This window comes from Fundulus heteroclitus, chromosome 14 (genome assembly GCF_011125445.2).
Source record: "Fundulus heteroclitus isolate FHET01 chromosome 14, MU-UCD_Fhet_4.1, whole genome shotgun sequence".
Lineage (NCBI taxonomy): Eukaryota > Metazoa > Chordata > Actinopteri > Cyprinodontiformes > Fundulidae > Fundulus > Fundulus heteroclitus.
This window is the reverse complement of record NC_046374.1, coordinates 32,534,210-32,550,511: the sequence shown is the minus strand read 5'-3', so window position 1 is coordinate 32,550,511 and position 16,302 is coordinate 32,534,210. Positions and strand designations below refer to the sequence as shown.

The window sequence follows — 16,302 nt, the reverse complement described above, 5'->3', positions numbered from 1 at the left end:
ACGAATAAAAATTGTAGAAATTTACAAAGAATATATAAAAGAGTTGAGAAAGTATTTTCTGTATTGCATGAAGTCAGTAGCCCAAATGGCCATCTAGAAGTTCACTTGTGTGATGCCGTCTCCTCGCTTTTGACTGCTGCACGCAGTGCTTTACTTTCCAGGCTGGGGGGGTAAAAGCATCAACACTTACAGAGAAAAAGGTGTATTGATCTGTGGCGATACGATTCAAAGTCTGCCTATTTATACCTTAACCTCCCAGAAATGACCGGAGAGATGCGCTGCTGCAAATCTTTTAAAATTATTTATCTTTTTTTTCTCCCTTTCCTGCCGGTTATTTTGCCAAATACCGTTTCATATAAGCAGACAAACCCAGTAAAATCATGAAAGGTAAATGCACATTAATATCAATTAGAAAAAGGTGGTAAATTGACTAGTGAGTAAACATAAAAATAAGCAAATAGATGAGAATCTCAATAAGGTGAGTCAAATAATTTTGATGTTGTGTGACAGCCAATACATCTTGCTAATTTTATCAACATGAGGCAGTAATTTCTGTCATTTGATTGCTGGGAGCACATTTTTGTGTTTTATTTATTGTTTTGTGCTATCAACCAATCATAGCTCTTGAAAGACAGCATCACAGCAACGCGGTCAACCACACCTCCCCCTAAGGCAATCTCCTTACTCAGAGTTGCTCTCAGCAACTCTCTGAAAAACTCAGAAACTCAGACTCCTTGGTAGCAATTTTTAGGCTAAGATAGGAGCTCTCTGAGAGACTCTGAGAATGCTGGTGCGAATTCTCAGTTATCCAGCTCTTCGCAACAGCAAACAGGCTTAAACTGAAGGCAACCAGGCTTTCGTTCAGTTCTTTCTGAAAATGTTTCGACACCTATCCAGGAGTCTTTGTCAATTCTGGCAGCTTGCACTTGAGCAACCTGCAGTTGGAGCGCTGCTGTTTTTAAAGACAAGGAGGCCCATCCTCCTAGAAACGTTCTCAGTCAGAATCAGGGTTACCACCAAGTACTCCACTTCCATCAATCAACAGCTTCTAATGGCGGGTGGGTTGCTGATTTGCATCTGACTGAGACATACATGTCTGTCTGTTTATAAAATGTATTTATTTCCCTGCAGGAGTTGTTGGAGACAAATTAACGATATCCTGACTGAACTCCTTCAGTCCATTGAAGCAGTGAAACAGTGATTTCTCTGAGAGTGGATCAGCAGATCCACTGTTCACTGTCAGTGGATGGCAGCTGGAAGAGGTCAGTCTGAAGAAAACCGACCTCCTGGTTCTGGATCCAGAGCCGGTCTCTGAGGTTGGGAGACATCAGTCGCTGCTGGAGGACAAAAGATGAAGAGGATTCATAGAAACACACATTTCACTCATGATTGGAAGCTGTCATTAATCCATTGTCAGAGAAAATATTGATCCTGTTGGGTTTTCTTTTAGCATTTAATCTCAGCAGACAGAAAAAAACAGGATGTAAGAATGTAAACGTTAAATATGTTGGACCCAACCACTGGAGGAACTGAAAGTACTGAACTACACACAGAGAACAAAGAGGGCTGGTAAAAACTCTCAATCCCAGAATGCATAGTATCAAGCCATTTCCATGACAACAGCCAGGGAGCTGCTGGAAACTCTAAAGACAAAGAGACACACTGACAGCTCACCTGGAGGAGGAGCTACATCCAGGAAGATGACAGCGATGGGGTCAGAGGTCAAGGAGCGTCTCTTCTTTTGGTTTGCTTCTCTCTGAAAAACTCTACACTCGTATGTTCCTGTGTCGTTAGTCGTCACGTTCTCCAGAACCAAACATGACAAGACATGTCTCCATCCTTCATCTGTCTGTCCTGCAGGTCCACCCGGTTCTGATAAGATGGATGCTGGAGTTCTGGATCCAGCTGATCATCTCTGAACAGGAGGACATATTCTGGTTCTAGATCAGGTCGGGTCCATTTTACAAAGACAGCAGGTTTCTTGTTGAGGACTTGACATGGCAGAGAGACGTTCTTTCCAGGTACAGCTGTGATGTTTTTATGAACTGCAGGACAGAGAAGAAGAACAGAGCAGAAAGGTTAAAGAGGTCCAACAGAACCGCTGCGGTTCCACAGCAGAACCAGAGAGAACAGGAACCAAGGAGAGGACCCTGGTCTCTGAACTGGACTGGTAGAAAGACTCAAGACCCTAAAACAAGAACTATTACTGGAATCAACAGCAGTCTGGTTCAAATTATTTAACAATCATATTTGGTTATTTGATGAAAAATTTATTTTTTCATCAAATGTACATTTTCAGTATTTCAAGAATCAAGAATCTTTATTATAATTATTTTTTACCATAATTATATTTTTTTTACAGGAATGACACTGGCTCAGAATGAGCACAGACACAACAAGACATATTTTCACACTTTTTTATAAAACCAAGAGATCAAACAGTGCCCCCTGCTGTTTGGTCTGGACCCGTGGTCACCAGTATGACGAATACTATTATTATACCCCTACAAAAGGAGACAAATTAATGTAACTGAAGTGCATCTTGATATTATTTTTGCCATATGAATTTCATAGCAAGTTAAAACCTGACAGCAGGTACGAGTCGGGATAAAAGCCACTTATATTTTTGTTAATATTATATCTAAAAAAGTGACAATGCTGTAACATTGACCATAGATGGTCACCTTGTTGTCTGTTACTTATTAAAAAAGCAGTAGTGGTAGTGCGTATTTGCAACTCTAGTTCATTAGGGAATGTCTGGCATGGACACCTATTCATGCGGATTGTGCAGTTCTGTAACTTGAAGGTTTAAATATAGTGCACAGTATTTACTGCTGACACAAATGTAACAACAATGGAGCGTTTGGGTAATGAATTCATGCAACAACACAGTAATCTATATTATGAAGAGACTGCTATCTGACTTTATGGACTTGGATTTGGTCTCATTAGACCCTAAAGACTATTTGAACCCTTTAAAATTTTCAGTAAGCCTTGTTGGTGCAATCCATTGATTTAATTAAAAAAGCGTGGAAATGTTTTGTCTTGTTATGTCTTTGACTCTATGTAAGCTGTGTGCATTCTGAGCCGGTGTCTATCTCATTAAAAATGTACTATGGTAAAACATAATACCAATAAAGATTTTTGAAATACTGAAAATAGACTTATTTCTCCCCTTCAAAGAGTCCTACACCACATTTACAGAGGCATCAGAGTAGATCTGATGTTAATTCCCTAGTTAGAGAGCACAAACTTGGCCAAAAAAGCTGATTCTGAATAAACTAGAACTAACTTGGAGCCTCTGAATATATTTTATTTACGTGCCTCTCTATTTCCTTCCCATAAACAGGATCTACATGACGCTCGGTGAAATAACTGATGCATTAATCCTGGGCGTAAAATACAGCAGGTTCCAGCTGCCAACAATTTCTCCGTATAATGTCATATTTCTCTTTTAGACAGAAAGACGGAGGGCTCACCTTTGCTTTGGGAGGAAGCTGCTCTTTTTCTTATCGTGAGAAGGATCCTGTTCAGATACCTGCAGCTTACAAAGCCACACCCTATATTCCTGTCATTCATGCATGTTGTAGAAAAACAGTGAAGAGAAAGCGCTGCCACTCATGAATATGACCCATATGATGATGCCAGTCTCTCCTTTTTTGTGTCCTGGTGTTAAAACCCATATCCTAGCAGAAAAATTTCTGCATATTTTAAAACAAATATACTATATGTTGTCCGATAAGTGCATTTGATGGTGATAAACAGATTTTCCCAGCATGACAGGGATAAAATGTGGTTTTACACACTTAAAAATGGTGAAGATTTTTCTCTTACTGTCTACTGATAAGAGAAATGTGAGCAATGCAGTTTTTCCCCCTCAACCATTTTTATCTATATATTTTCTATATTCTGAGAAAAGGGAGCACTTTGAAAAGGGCAGCAAGGCCTCAGTGAACCTGTCTACCCATGTTTGTCCTTCTCTTTATGGATTTTACTGAAACATAATTCCCCCACAGTGGAAAATAAAGCAATTGAATTAAAAATAGAGAAATGTTAGCTTTCTTTAGACATTCTGAGCCACTGAGCTCTGGTCCAGAACTGAAAACATCAGATCCTGATTTCCCGTTTCTACGTTTTAAAGAACATTAGCTGATGGTTAAAAAGGGATTTCTGGAATTGCAGCTTATTATCTAAAAGGCACCAATAGCATAACAGAGGCTTATTAACGGCAGGTTAACCTCAAGGGTTTGAAAATCCACGTTTTATTTTCAGCAAAACAAACTGAAGTCTGCTTGGATCAACTACAAAAGTTTGCATGTTTAGTTTTTCATGATAACTTTGGAAAAACAAAGAACGCCCTGTGGTAGAAGAGTTACCTCCATCCCGCCTTTTGCATACTGAGCACCGGAGTCAAAACTGGCTAAACAAACAAACCCATTCCTTGTTCAGAGCTAAACTCCCCCGAGCAAATCCAGCCAACAGGATCCTGCCTGCTTCCACGTCTGATTGGTCAGCTGCTGCCTAAGCTCCTCGGTGTCAGAGAGGAAAACGTATCAGTGAATAAAGGAGAGCAGCTCAGTTCTGGGGTCAGCGGCTCTGCAGCAACAAACAATGATGTTTTAGAGATTAGAACATCTGATGCTTGAAAATGACGCATTCATCTTTATAGGATGAAAATCAATTTATCTATAGCCATAAATAAATAATAATATCCATAAATCTATAGCCAATTATACATGCAGGGATGTCCAGCGCTCTATTGTTCCTAGATCTAAGCTGCAGCCTCCAGAAGCAGACACTGACTGATGGCGACTCCTGATGAGGCATTTGGTTTGTTTCATGAGCTGGCTTGCAGGAATGTTCTGTTGTTTTAACTTCAAGCAGGGAGAACAAGTGGTTTTCCCAGATGAGGAATGTCTTGCCTTATCCAGCTGTGCATCTTACAGGTGACTGATTGCTAACCCCGATAAATTTGCACCCCTCTTTCTATACCGACCCACATGTAACCTCCTGTCACCTCCTCACCCTTCTTTGATGTCCGACAATAAAGGCCGAAAGACAGAGGTAGCCCAGCGGAGATGAGCCCAGACTGTAAGGGAGCGCTGTTCTCCGTTTTTGGCTCCTCTGCCCATCTCTGCAGAAAAATAACTTGCGTTTTTGTGTTGGTCTGCAGCATTTCACAACTGAACCTCTCCTCTGCAGACTTCTCTCCTCCTTTGGTTTAGTTCAGATGTTTCCACAACGAGAGGCTCTGGCCTGAACATTGTTGCTCCTTTACCCCTTAATAAAAGCTCCTTTCACTGTCTTCAGGATTGATTTGCTACGATTCTTCAACCTGAAACATTTTTAAAACATTCTCACACTCAGCACGAGCTCCCACTCAGTTAACAGAACACAACAGATTCTTTGCTGAATGAAACATGCTGGTATATATATATATATATATATATATATATATATAAAATAATTATTTTTCATCATCTTAATCACACATTGTTCATCAGAGAATAAATTCAGCAAATATCCCACAAATACTTCTTGGTTGGAGAAGGCTGAGGTCAGAAAGCATGGAAGTCAGAACCATGAATAGGGTGTTTTCACTGACGTCACTGGCCAACTTCCGGTCCGCCATATTGGGTGGCACACTTCCTTATCTCTAGTTGTCTTACACGTATTATCGTATCGCGAATGGATAAGTACGCCAGCACGCTAGAGCGACCAGATAAGGACGTATATCTGAGGAAATGTTCCGTGATCGACCATATGGACCCGTATGCCCTCCACGGTGCCTTGTTTAGCCGTAATCCAGATGATTGGCCAAATGTAGAGCACGGCGACATAGTGCATTACCTGGTGTTCGGTGAAAACCCTCTGCACACTCTTGAGGAAATGAGGGCTTACAAGGATCTAGAGGCTCACAACCAGTTCACATCTGGTTATGTACATCAAGGAAATCGCCATCATACGTGGACGGGTGAGTTTTAATAAGATGGTAAAAATGTAAACAATCCGACGCAAATGTGTTGCACCGCCCGCCGCCGGCGGGCGGTGCAACACATTGGCTGTGTGCAAGGCTGCAAGGCCGATCGACGCCGCTCGCGGCTTTAATTATTTAAGCAGAACAATGACCAGTGCAAAATTAAGTTGTATTTACCGTATTGGCGCCGGTAGGAGCTGCAGATCATAAAGCCAGCAAACAGTGGGAACACAGCAACTCGTTCAAAGGTAAGCTGCGCTCAGACGGGCTCTGGCCCATGCTAGTTTAGTAGCTGCTAACCGCCAGTGCTAACAACCACTCGCGCATGTAATGTACTTTTAACTTGCTGCTATGTGTTTCAAACGTTTAGAACACACTCTCATTGACATCGGGATACTGTGGAAAGTTATGGTCGGCTTACAGCCGCGATCCAAGCGAGCCGACTCTTTGTTATCGCTAACAGTTGTTCTCCGTGGTTGCGCCTCCAGGCAGGAAAGCGGTGGAAAATTAATCTGTTTCTATGTTTTTCCCATGGCGATCATGTGTTGCGCTGTTACAGCCCACAATACAGCAACGGTTTACCATGGTTGAAATCAAGTTAAGGTGAAATTAATCAAATTAAAACACGGCTGAGAGAGGGAGTACAGTATGCGGTAGTAATAGGCAGTAGAGGCGGCGGAGGCAGTCAACACGACAGCCGCGGAAAGTAATAAGTCATAACGCCCAAGCCCTATTATTAATATATTCTTCTTATATGTTTTAAATACTTAACAGTTAATTACCTGTGACAAAGTGAGCACCGCAGACTCTGGCGTATTCCAGCTTAACACCGTCCAAATCGGACCTGGATATCCGTGTCAGCCATAGGTGACGGCGTTGTTCAGACAGCTGTTTTTTTTTTTTCACACTGATTCACTATTACGGCTGGTAGGCGATAGAAAGAGCGTTGATCTCCACCTCCACGGGCCGTGCAACCAACCATTAAACACGTTTTCCCCATTGTTCACTTCCAATACTGCCTAAGGCGTCATACAATGCAGGTCAACGGTGCGAAACGACTGCCACCCAATATGGCGGACGCGCTGAGTAGTCACGTGAGCGTGACGTCAGCTGAAAACCCCCTATTTTCTGGTGATCTTCCTGCTGTAGATCAGCAGGAAGATTTATGTTTGCTGAAATGAAAAGTTGTGCATCATTGTGAACTTCAGTGACTGCAGACCAGAAAGAAGCTTCATAGTGAACTTCAGAGACTGCAGCCGAAGAACAAATCTCTCTTCCAGCTCCTCTGAAGTGTTCAGTTTCTAATGAAACAGTAAAGTGAACAATACATCCCTCCATCACTCAGGACACAGAGGTCTCACTCTGTCTGAATTTCTGCTGCAGTCAGCAGGAAACTTTCTTCAGTTCTACCTGATGTTCTGAAGGATTTAGTGTTGGTGGAGATCTGATCACTGTTCATGTAGATTTAGCAGAAAACAACAGTCCATCCACCTTTGGAGGCTTTCTGTCTGCTGTTGATGGGAATCTCCTACTAACCTGTTTGCACCTTTAACTGGGTTATTTGTCTCATCATTAGACTGAACTTTGATCACTTCTGACTCTTGTTTTAATTTCTGGGTTTAATTTCTGGGTTTTTATCATGTTCACCTTTGACCTTGTGTGGTTCAGATTATAGTTCAGAGGTCAATACAATAAATATCTGATTTATTGGCTGAAAATGTGTTTAAAAATGTGTAAAAAATTATGGATTCTACAAAATGCACCTATTAAAGTGAAAGTAGTAATTGTGTCAAAAGAGTAATTAATTTAATAAATGTTTGCCGTTTTAACAATTGTGAAAAAGCTGGAATAAACAGTGGAGCTCTTTGATCAACTAAAGGGGAGAAAAATCCTTCATTACATCAGTTTGAGTTTGTTGACTAATTGAGGAAAGTTGTCTGGCAGGTTATTATTTGTCAAGGTGCTATAAGTGGTTCAACTGGTTGAAATGCGTCATGCAGCTAAAAGCTGTTATGTTTGAAGTTCAGACATGACTGCTTCTGCCATATTTAGCTTTTAAGTTGATCACACTGACAACAGGATTTGCAAGGAATGCTCTGATTGGATGAAAGACACATGTCGGTTATTGTTGGGTGGTGTTATTCAGGTTAGTCAAGTTTTCCAGTTTGCCAAGTGTTGAGCACCGAGCAGTCAGAGCAGAAGAGTGAGAGTTGTGTCGTGTGTGATCAGGTTGGTGGGACTATTTTATGAAATACGTAACAGAGTTCAGTCTCACGGAGCACCATTGGACTCAAAGGAATAGGGACCATAGGTATGTCTTATATACTTTATCTGTTACTTGTTTTATTGTTTATCATTTCTAATGTGCAGTGAGACTGGAGTCATTTATTCTTGATGCTTTAACATTTTCTTCTAACATTGTGGCATTAGGCTGAAAAGTGTTTGAGCTGCAGAGAACTGCTGTTACAAAAACAGAAACAACAACCTGAGTTTTGATCTTTGCATTAATCCTGCCAGCCTCCTGTCAAACATTAGATTAGCTCCTGGTACATTTCTGACTTAGAAACCACATTTCTGGATCAGGATGATGAACTTCTGAGAGAAAAATGAAGGATCAGACTGACATCCTGCTGTAGCCTCTTTGACTGCTGATGGTTTTAATCCTGAACTTCACTTCATGATCTCCCTCAGTGAATCATTCATTGTTTCATCTTCAGAGAAACCAGGGAGTGCAGAGACTCAGCTGCTCCGGTTAGTTTTTGTTTGTTCACCCTTTCATTCATTCATGCTCCCTTTCTTCCCACATTGTTTATATTTCTGTTATCTATTCTTCCTGTTTTCTGTTTTTTGGGCTGGCAGTTTTCCACTTTCTGCTCTGCTCTGATCCATTCAGGTCGTTGGGGGAGCAGCTGCACCTGCGCTGACCTTAACTACCTGCCTGATCTTCACCTGTGACTCTGCCTATTTAAACCTGCCTCTCTCAGCCAGTAGCTGCCAGATTGTCTTCAGGTTTGTGTGTGAGTTGATATCCAGTGTCAGTGTTTGCGTTGCCAGCTTTGGACCCTGTTCTGTTTTCTGGGTTCTCCTTTCTTGCTTTGCCCTCGTTGGATTCTTCTATGGCTTTCTGATTCTGGTCACGACCTGGACGTTTTGTGCTTTTTAATTCCTGCCTCGTCCTTTTGGACATTCCTGTCTGCCCATCATTCTCACTGTGAGCAGCCTGACATCTGTACATTATTTCTCCTCCCTGTACCACTTTTTTGTTTGGTTTATTTTTTCCCAGTAAACCTTTAAAGTGCAACAGCGTGTCCAGCTGATTTATTGAGCTCTTTGTCTGACTTTGCATTACAACTAGATTCCATCCATAATCATCCTTCACTCAAAAACAAAACATTATTAAGATAATTTCAGTTTGTTTTTTAACTAGTCTTCAAAAATAAAACTAGAAGAGATTTCAACAACAATAGATAAAAAGCAATATTTGTTGAGTGTATTTGTGGATTTATAAAAAGCCTTTGATATATTAGATCGCTCAGTATTATTGAAAAAGCTATACAAGTACAGTATTAGGGGAGTGGCACATGTACACGTTATTTAAAAATAAAAGGCAGTTTGTAGTGATTACTAACAGAAAATCTATTGTGCAAAATATTAGTTGTGGAGTACCACAGGGCTCAGTGCATGGACCTTTACGTTTCCTTATATATATTAATGATATCACTATTATTTCTTAATTATTTCTGTGCATTCGATTTGCAGATGATAAAACTTTTTTATCCTGGAGACAATATTAAAAAAGTGTTAGAGGTAGTTGACTGTCCTCAAATATTGGTAAAACAAATTTTATTATTTTGCAGCAGCTGAAAAAGTGTTGATGACCAACGTTATGTTGAAGGATCCAAAGTACAGAAAAACAAAATAAATGAAGATTTTGTCTTCCTATTGATGAAATTTTGTCATGGGCACCTTGTATGGATTATATTAAAGGTAACATATCTAAAACTATTGCTGTAATAAATAAGGTCAGGAAGATTTTGAACAAAAAAGTTTGTATATATTGTACAACTCATTGATTGTACCATATCTGACTAATTGTGTGGAAGTGTCGTGGTAGTGCCTGCAAAGCATATATAAATTAAATCTTCCTTTCACAGAACAGAGCTGTGAGCGTTATTAGTGGAAGTAGAGATAGAGATCATACAAATCCAATATTTATACAGTTACATTTATTGAAAATTAAGGAGCTGAAAAGGAGTTCAAAATTGATGTATAAAGCTCACAAGAAAGAATTACCAAACAACATCCAAATCAGATTTTTTTTAAAAGGTAAAGTAAATATAATTTAAAAGGAATTCAGCTCTTAAAAAATGAAAAAAATAATGTCACTGAGCTGATGGCAAGATGTATTTCAGTTAAAGGTGTTAGTTTGTGGAGAGCTCTTGACAGTGGGGTGACCAATCTATTTTTTTAAAGAAATTTTAAAATGAGTATGATGATGTGTCATTTCAATCTGAAAAACTCACAAAAAGAGAAATGCAATTAGAAGAATTTATTGGTACAATAATTTTAGACTTTGGCGCTCAGGCCTCGGCGGGAAACATAAACGCTGATTTATACTTTAATGTAGATAGCAGATGTATGAGAATAGGGATATTTCCCCCCGGGGCCTGAAACTGGTGGCAGAGTTTAGATAGATGAAGTTGGTTAAACCATAGAGGCTGGTTTGCAAGGTGATTTGCTTGAGTTTAAATGACAAGCTTGAATAAACAAAGTTTACATAAACTGTCCATAAACTGTCCATGATGAGCAAGCATAAAGCGATTGTGGAGAGAAAAAAATCCCCCTTGGGAAGAAACCTCTGGCAGAACCAGGCTCAACATGGCGGTCTTCTGCCGGATCGTTTTAAGAGTGACAGGGAACTCCATGAGAGTCCGGAGGAACTATACTCTGGAAGACGAGGTTGAAGAAGAATCGAGGAAAAGTCAGATGGGCTTGCTACGATGGTGGAGAAGGGGATGGAGGTGGGTTGACTGAATCAAAATCCGACATTGTAGCGACGGGTCTTGTGCTTGCTGGAAGCAGGCCGAGAGATGATTTGGAGTTGCTTTTAAAGGTGAACGGTGGATGTTGATTGGGTTTCGAGAAGATGTAGCTGGAAGCAGATTGGCTGCATCAGAGGCGGATCAGCCTCCGATTGGATAGAAGTAATCAGAGTTTCTTCAGTTGAATTTCCACCTTTAGCTTCATATTAGTGATTAAGGCTATGTTTTTTTAATGTATCCACACATCTGGAACAAACTTCCAGAAAACTGCAAGTCAGCCGAAACACTGAGTTCCTTTAAATCCAGACTGAAAACCTGTGTAAAGTTGCTTTAAACTCATAATAACAGGAACATTGACAAACTGATTGATTGATTGATTGATTGATTGATTGATTGATTGATTGATTGATATTTGATGTGTCTTGATGATTTCACCTGATACAATTTAATGTTTGTTACTGTTCTCACAACAAGTGACTGTTTCAATGTGTTCATGATGTTTTTATGTTTTCATTATGTAAAGCACTTTGAACTGCCTTGCTGCTGAAATGCGCTACAAATGAACTTGACTTGATTTAGTGCTCTTCCTCCATGAACCCAAATATATGGAGGGTTGAAGGGGCCAATATTAAATAAATAAATATATCATGAAAAAAATAAATGCAAATACACTATGAAATAAATAAATGTACCATGAAATAATAAAATGTAAAGTTAAATATTTAAATGTGCCATTGAATAATTTAATATGCCTTTTAAATTATTACATTACTTAATTAAATTTAATTTTTGTTAAATAAATTCATTTTAATATACATTTAATTATTTCACTCTGTATTTCTTTCTTTCATGCTGTTGAACAGCAGGCTTACCATGAAATTATTTAAACTGTCATCTTCACCCATAAATGATGATAAATGGAAAAGTACAAAGATATGAGAATTGATCCCATGTTCAACCTGTAACTTGTGCCCTATTTCAAACGGGATTTACTCTGAACAGCAGCGTTAAAGTATGTAAATCTAAAATAGTTTGCAAAAGCTCTGCAGACTTTAAGGATATTTGGATTTAATGAACTCCTCCTAATGAATCTCTCTCAGGAAAGGAAAACTTTTCATGATCACATTGTTCAGTTTCCTCTGGAAAGTCAAACATTTATGATGTTTTTTGCGGTTTTCATCAAACAAAACAGGAGAAAAAATAAGTCTTATTCTAAGAGCGCTTTAATGTGTTATTCGGGATTATTAATTTCTCCGCTTACTTATTGTTACTGTTTTCAGAATATTAAAATTGAGAAGGTACTTCAGAAATAAAGGGCAAAACATTGACAAATTCTGTATTATTGTTCATTTCCACGTGGGGGGCACCTCACCTGAGGAGGAGACTAAGAAACCATCAAGTGAATGGGTGGAACTGTCTGCTTTGCATAATATACATTTGGTTCCTAGGAGGAGGATCTCAGTTTTATCACTGTTCGGTTTCAGGAAGTTGAAAGTGAACCAGGATTTTATTCTGGATCCAAAAGATAACGGAAGAGGGTGGGAGCGTGGAACTTGGCTTACATTAAAGATAGATCTGGGTGTCATCCACATAACAGTGAAAATGGATGTTGAATTTCCAGGAGATATTGCTGATAGGAAGAATGAAAATAATGAAAAGTAACGGTCCCAGGACAGAGACCTGGGTCACACTACTGGTAATGCCATGGGTTACACCAGTTGTGACAGGGGCTGGTTCTGATCTGCAGGGTTTAAGGGCAGATGTGGGTCCAGTCAACCTAACATAGATGTTTTGTATGAAGGGAAGCTGGAGTCTCCACAACTGCACAGGGAGAACCTGAACACAGCACCCAGACAGGGATTTGAACCAAGGACCTGCTTGTAGCCAGGCAGCAGTGCTAGCAGCTGCTCCAGCCTGCAGCCCTACAGAGAGTCCATGGATTGATAGAAAGCCTCCATGTTGCAGTAGTTCTGGAGAACTGAGCCTGTTCAGCTTTAATGTGTCTCTGGGGGACGTTGCTTTAGTGCTTTTAGATCAGGGAACTGATTTTTCACCACTCTTTATTCTGCTGTTCACACTAAATTCAGAGCTGAACCAGAACCAGATCCACTAGAGACAGAACCACAGTTTATCTGGCAGAAGATGATGGAGAACTAACAGATGATGATGATGATGATGATGATGATGATGATGATGATGAAATTATCCTCTTCATCTTTTGTCCTCCAGCAGCTGCTGCTGTCGCCCAACCTCAGAGACCGGCTCTGGATCCAGAACCACGTGGTCCACGAAGGACCCGCCTCTACGGTTCATTCCGACCGACAGCAGCACCCCCTCCTGATGACCCCCCAACTCAGAGACCGACTCCTGATTCAGAACCAGGAGGTCGAGGAAAGACCGGCATCTATGTTTTCCTGGGACTGACAGCAGCAGTAGCAGCAGCAGCTGTGTTAGTGAAATGTTGTTTTTATTCGGAGCGACAGAGGCACACAAGTACTGACTGACTGTAGTGTAAAGCACTGTGGGGTTGTTGGACTTGATACAGCGCTATATAAGTACAAGCCATTTACCATTTTTATTTACCATTTACTAGTTTAGAATATAACCAGTAGGACTCAAACTTTATTTCAGTTTAACAGAACCCTGAAGGTCCACTGAGCTCCTCCTACACAGATGGCTTCTTATTGGGATTTAAATGACATGTTCTAAAATAAAACCTCTTTTTACTTTATTACAAGATACCAATTTATTGCCTACCACTACCAGAAAAAATGCTTAAAAAGTTTATTTTTTTAAGGACTCTGGTCCAACGAGGACAATTTCTGTCTTGTCAGAATTTAAAAGCAGAAAATTTAAAGTCATCCAGGTTTTGATGTCCATAGTCCAAGTAATAACTCATTCCCAGTTAGCATAACAGCATTTATTATCGATATTATTTTCTTGGATTTATTTTCAGTGGGTAAATATCTTTATTTTACCCATAATATTAAGGTAAACCCATTAATCTCAGTATCATTTTCAGCAATAATTAGACTTAAACCCTTTAATTGTCCTCATAGCCGGTTTTGCTTTTATTCCAAAGTTCATAGGGGAATGTTAATGGAATCATTAAACACACTTAATATAACAAATTTGTCCAAACAGATTTTTGCTTATTATTTTTGAAAAGCTTCAGCCGTCGATGATACTGGGAGACACCGGCTGTCTTTAGACTCCCACCTTTACTGCAAAAGCAAAACTAATCATTTTTGTTGTAATATTCAACACAATGTATAAAATCCGAAGATCTGTTTAAGAAGTTTAATTTTGATCCTGTGTTTTTTTTGTATTCTTTAGCCTTTCACGTTTCAGTTTTTTGTCAAAAATGAAAGTGCTTTTATAATTAATTTAAAAATGACTTCATCTTCTCATCAATGTCCCTTTTCTCAACTGGAAAAACATATCAGGTTATATTGCTTTTTCCTCTTTCTTGGCTGTGTCTTCTACCTTACCCCATAGGTTTTGACCATGTGACATATTCGTGGCACTCTCCACCTCCCGTACTGCTCCAGTTCCACACCTCAGTAATCACCATCACCTGTCATGCCCAATCAAGCCGGGACTCAATCCAACTTTTAACACTACTATAAAGACTGTCATATGTCAGCTCTTCCTGATTACAATAGGAAAGAGGATCAGTGATAACATATCAGTATATACAGGAGAAATGGTAGCAATTCTGTTGGCAGTACAATGGGTAGAGGAAATAAGACCTCTCAGAGTAATAATTTGTTCAGATTCATCTTCATCATTAATCAGTTTACAGAGAAGTCATTCAGATAGTAGACCAGATATTTTAATAGAAATCCAGCAAACATTATTCAGAATTCAAATGATGGGAATTACAGTTATATTTTTGTGGGTACCAGCACGTATGGGAATAAAGGGAAATGAAATGGCAGATAAGGTTGCAAAGGAGGCTACAATTAGAGAAAACATTGATATCTCTATTAAAGTTAGTAAGGTGGAAGTAAAGAGCATTATTAAACAGAAGATGAAGGAAAGGTGGCAAAAGCAATGGGAGGAAGAGAGGAAAGGACGGTGGCTGTACATGATTCAGAGGAGAGTGGGAGAAATGAGTTGTGCAGGGAGGAGCAGAGAGGAAGAAATAATCATATCAAGACTTAGATTTGGGCACACAGGATTAAATGGAACATTATTCAAAATAGGGAAGCATAACACTGGAAGATGTGAGTATTGTGGGGAACAAGAAACAGTTGAGCATATTATGATATACTGTAAGAAATATGAAGAAGAAAGAAGGGAAATGGTTAAAAATTTAAAAAGGAAAAGAATAAAATTTGATTTAATAGAAATGCTTAGAAGTAATTCAAGAGATGAGTGTTATGGGATTATGTTTCATTATCTTAGATTAAGTAATTTAGTTGATAGGATTTAATTTTTATTTTTTTATTTTTTTGGGGGGGTGTTTGTTTTGTTTTGGTAGTTTGGTTTAATTTATTTTAGGTAGTATAAATAAGTCATTCTGATCCACACTACAAACCAGTTGGTGGCGGTAATGCACCGTTTCGTTGCGTGCCAACCGCCAGAAAAAACCATAAAGAAGAAGAAGCTCTTCCTGATCAGCTCAGCCTTACCTCGGCCTGCACTAGCTCACTTCATCCAAACCTTGTCCTGCCTCGTGCTTCTCATATCTGCCAATCAGAGCTCCCATGCCTGCTAGCCAGAGCTTCCTGCGTCTGTCTGCCAGAGTTCCCTTTGTCAACACCTACCTGCAAGTACTCTCTCTGCCACTTTTCTATTATCACACCACTTTTGAAAAAGAACAATTTAGACAAGTTACCACTCCAGAACTACAGGCCCATTTCAAACCTCCCCTTTATCGGTAAGATTATTGAAAAAGCTGAGTTTCAACAATTAAACACCTTCTTAACAACCACCAGCCATTTTGACGTTTTCCAGTCAGGTTTCCTCACCACAGTACAGAGACCGCCCTTATCAAGGTGTTTAATGACATCCATATTGAGCAAACAAACCCATTCCTTGTTCAGAGCTAAACTCCAGCCAACAGGATCCAACCTGCTTCCACGTCTGATTGGTCAGCTGCTGCCTGAGCTCCTCGGTGTCAGAGAGGAAAACGTATCAGTGAATAAAGGAGAGCAGCTCAGTTCTGGGGTCAGCGGCTCTGCAGCAACAAAATGAACTGACATGTTTTAGAGATTAGAAATCTGATGTTTGAAAATGACGCATTCCTCTTTATAGGATGAAAATCCATCCACCAAT

The 16,302-nt window shown here is 39.6% G+C and overlaps 3 protein-coding genes across 6 annotated transcripts in view; 2 read left to right on the top strand and 1 right to left on the bottom strand.

Moving 5' to 3' along the window:
* Positions 1-15,336, top strand: part of LOC118565829 — a 47,061-nt gene extending 31,725 nt beyond the window's left edge. The window contains exon 2 of one of the 2 annotated variants that reach the window (XR_004932624.1): positions 13,252-15,336. The gene's annotated coding sequence lies outside the window, so the exon portion shown is untranslated. Of the gene's footprint in view, positions 1-13,248 lie in introns of both variants that reach the window. The other variant, XR_004932623.1, reaches the window with a different exon arrangement.
* Positions 1-16,302, top strand: part of LOC110368156 (ICOS ligand) — a 502,595-nt gene that overhangs the window by 250,559 nt on the left and 235,734 nt on the right. The gene's annotated exons all lie outside the window — the stretch shown is intronic.
* LOC118565830 overlaps positions 1-16,302 on the bottom strand; it is a gene marked incomplete in the record, with an annotated part of 395,980 nt that overhangs the window by 246,323 nt on the left and 133,355 nt on the right.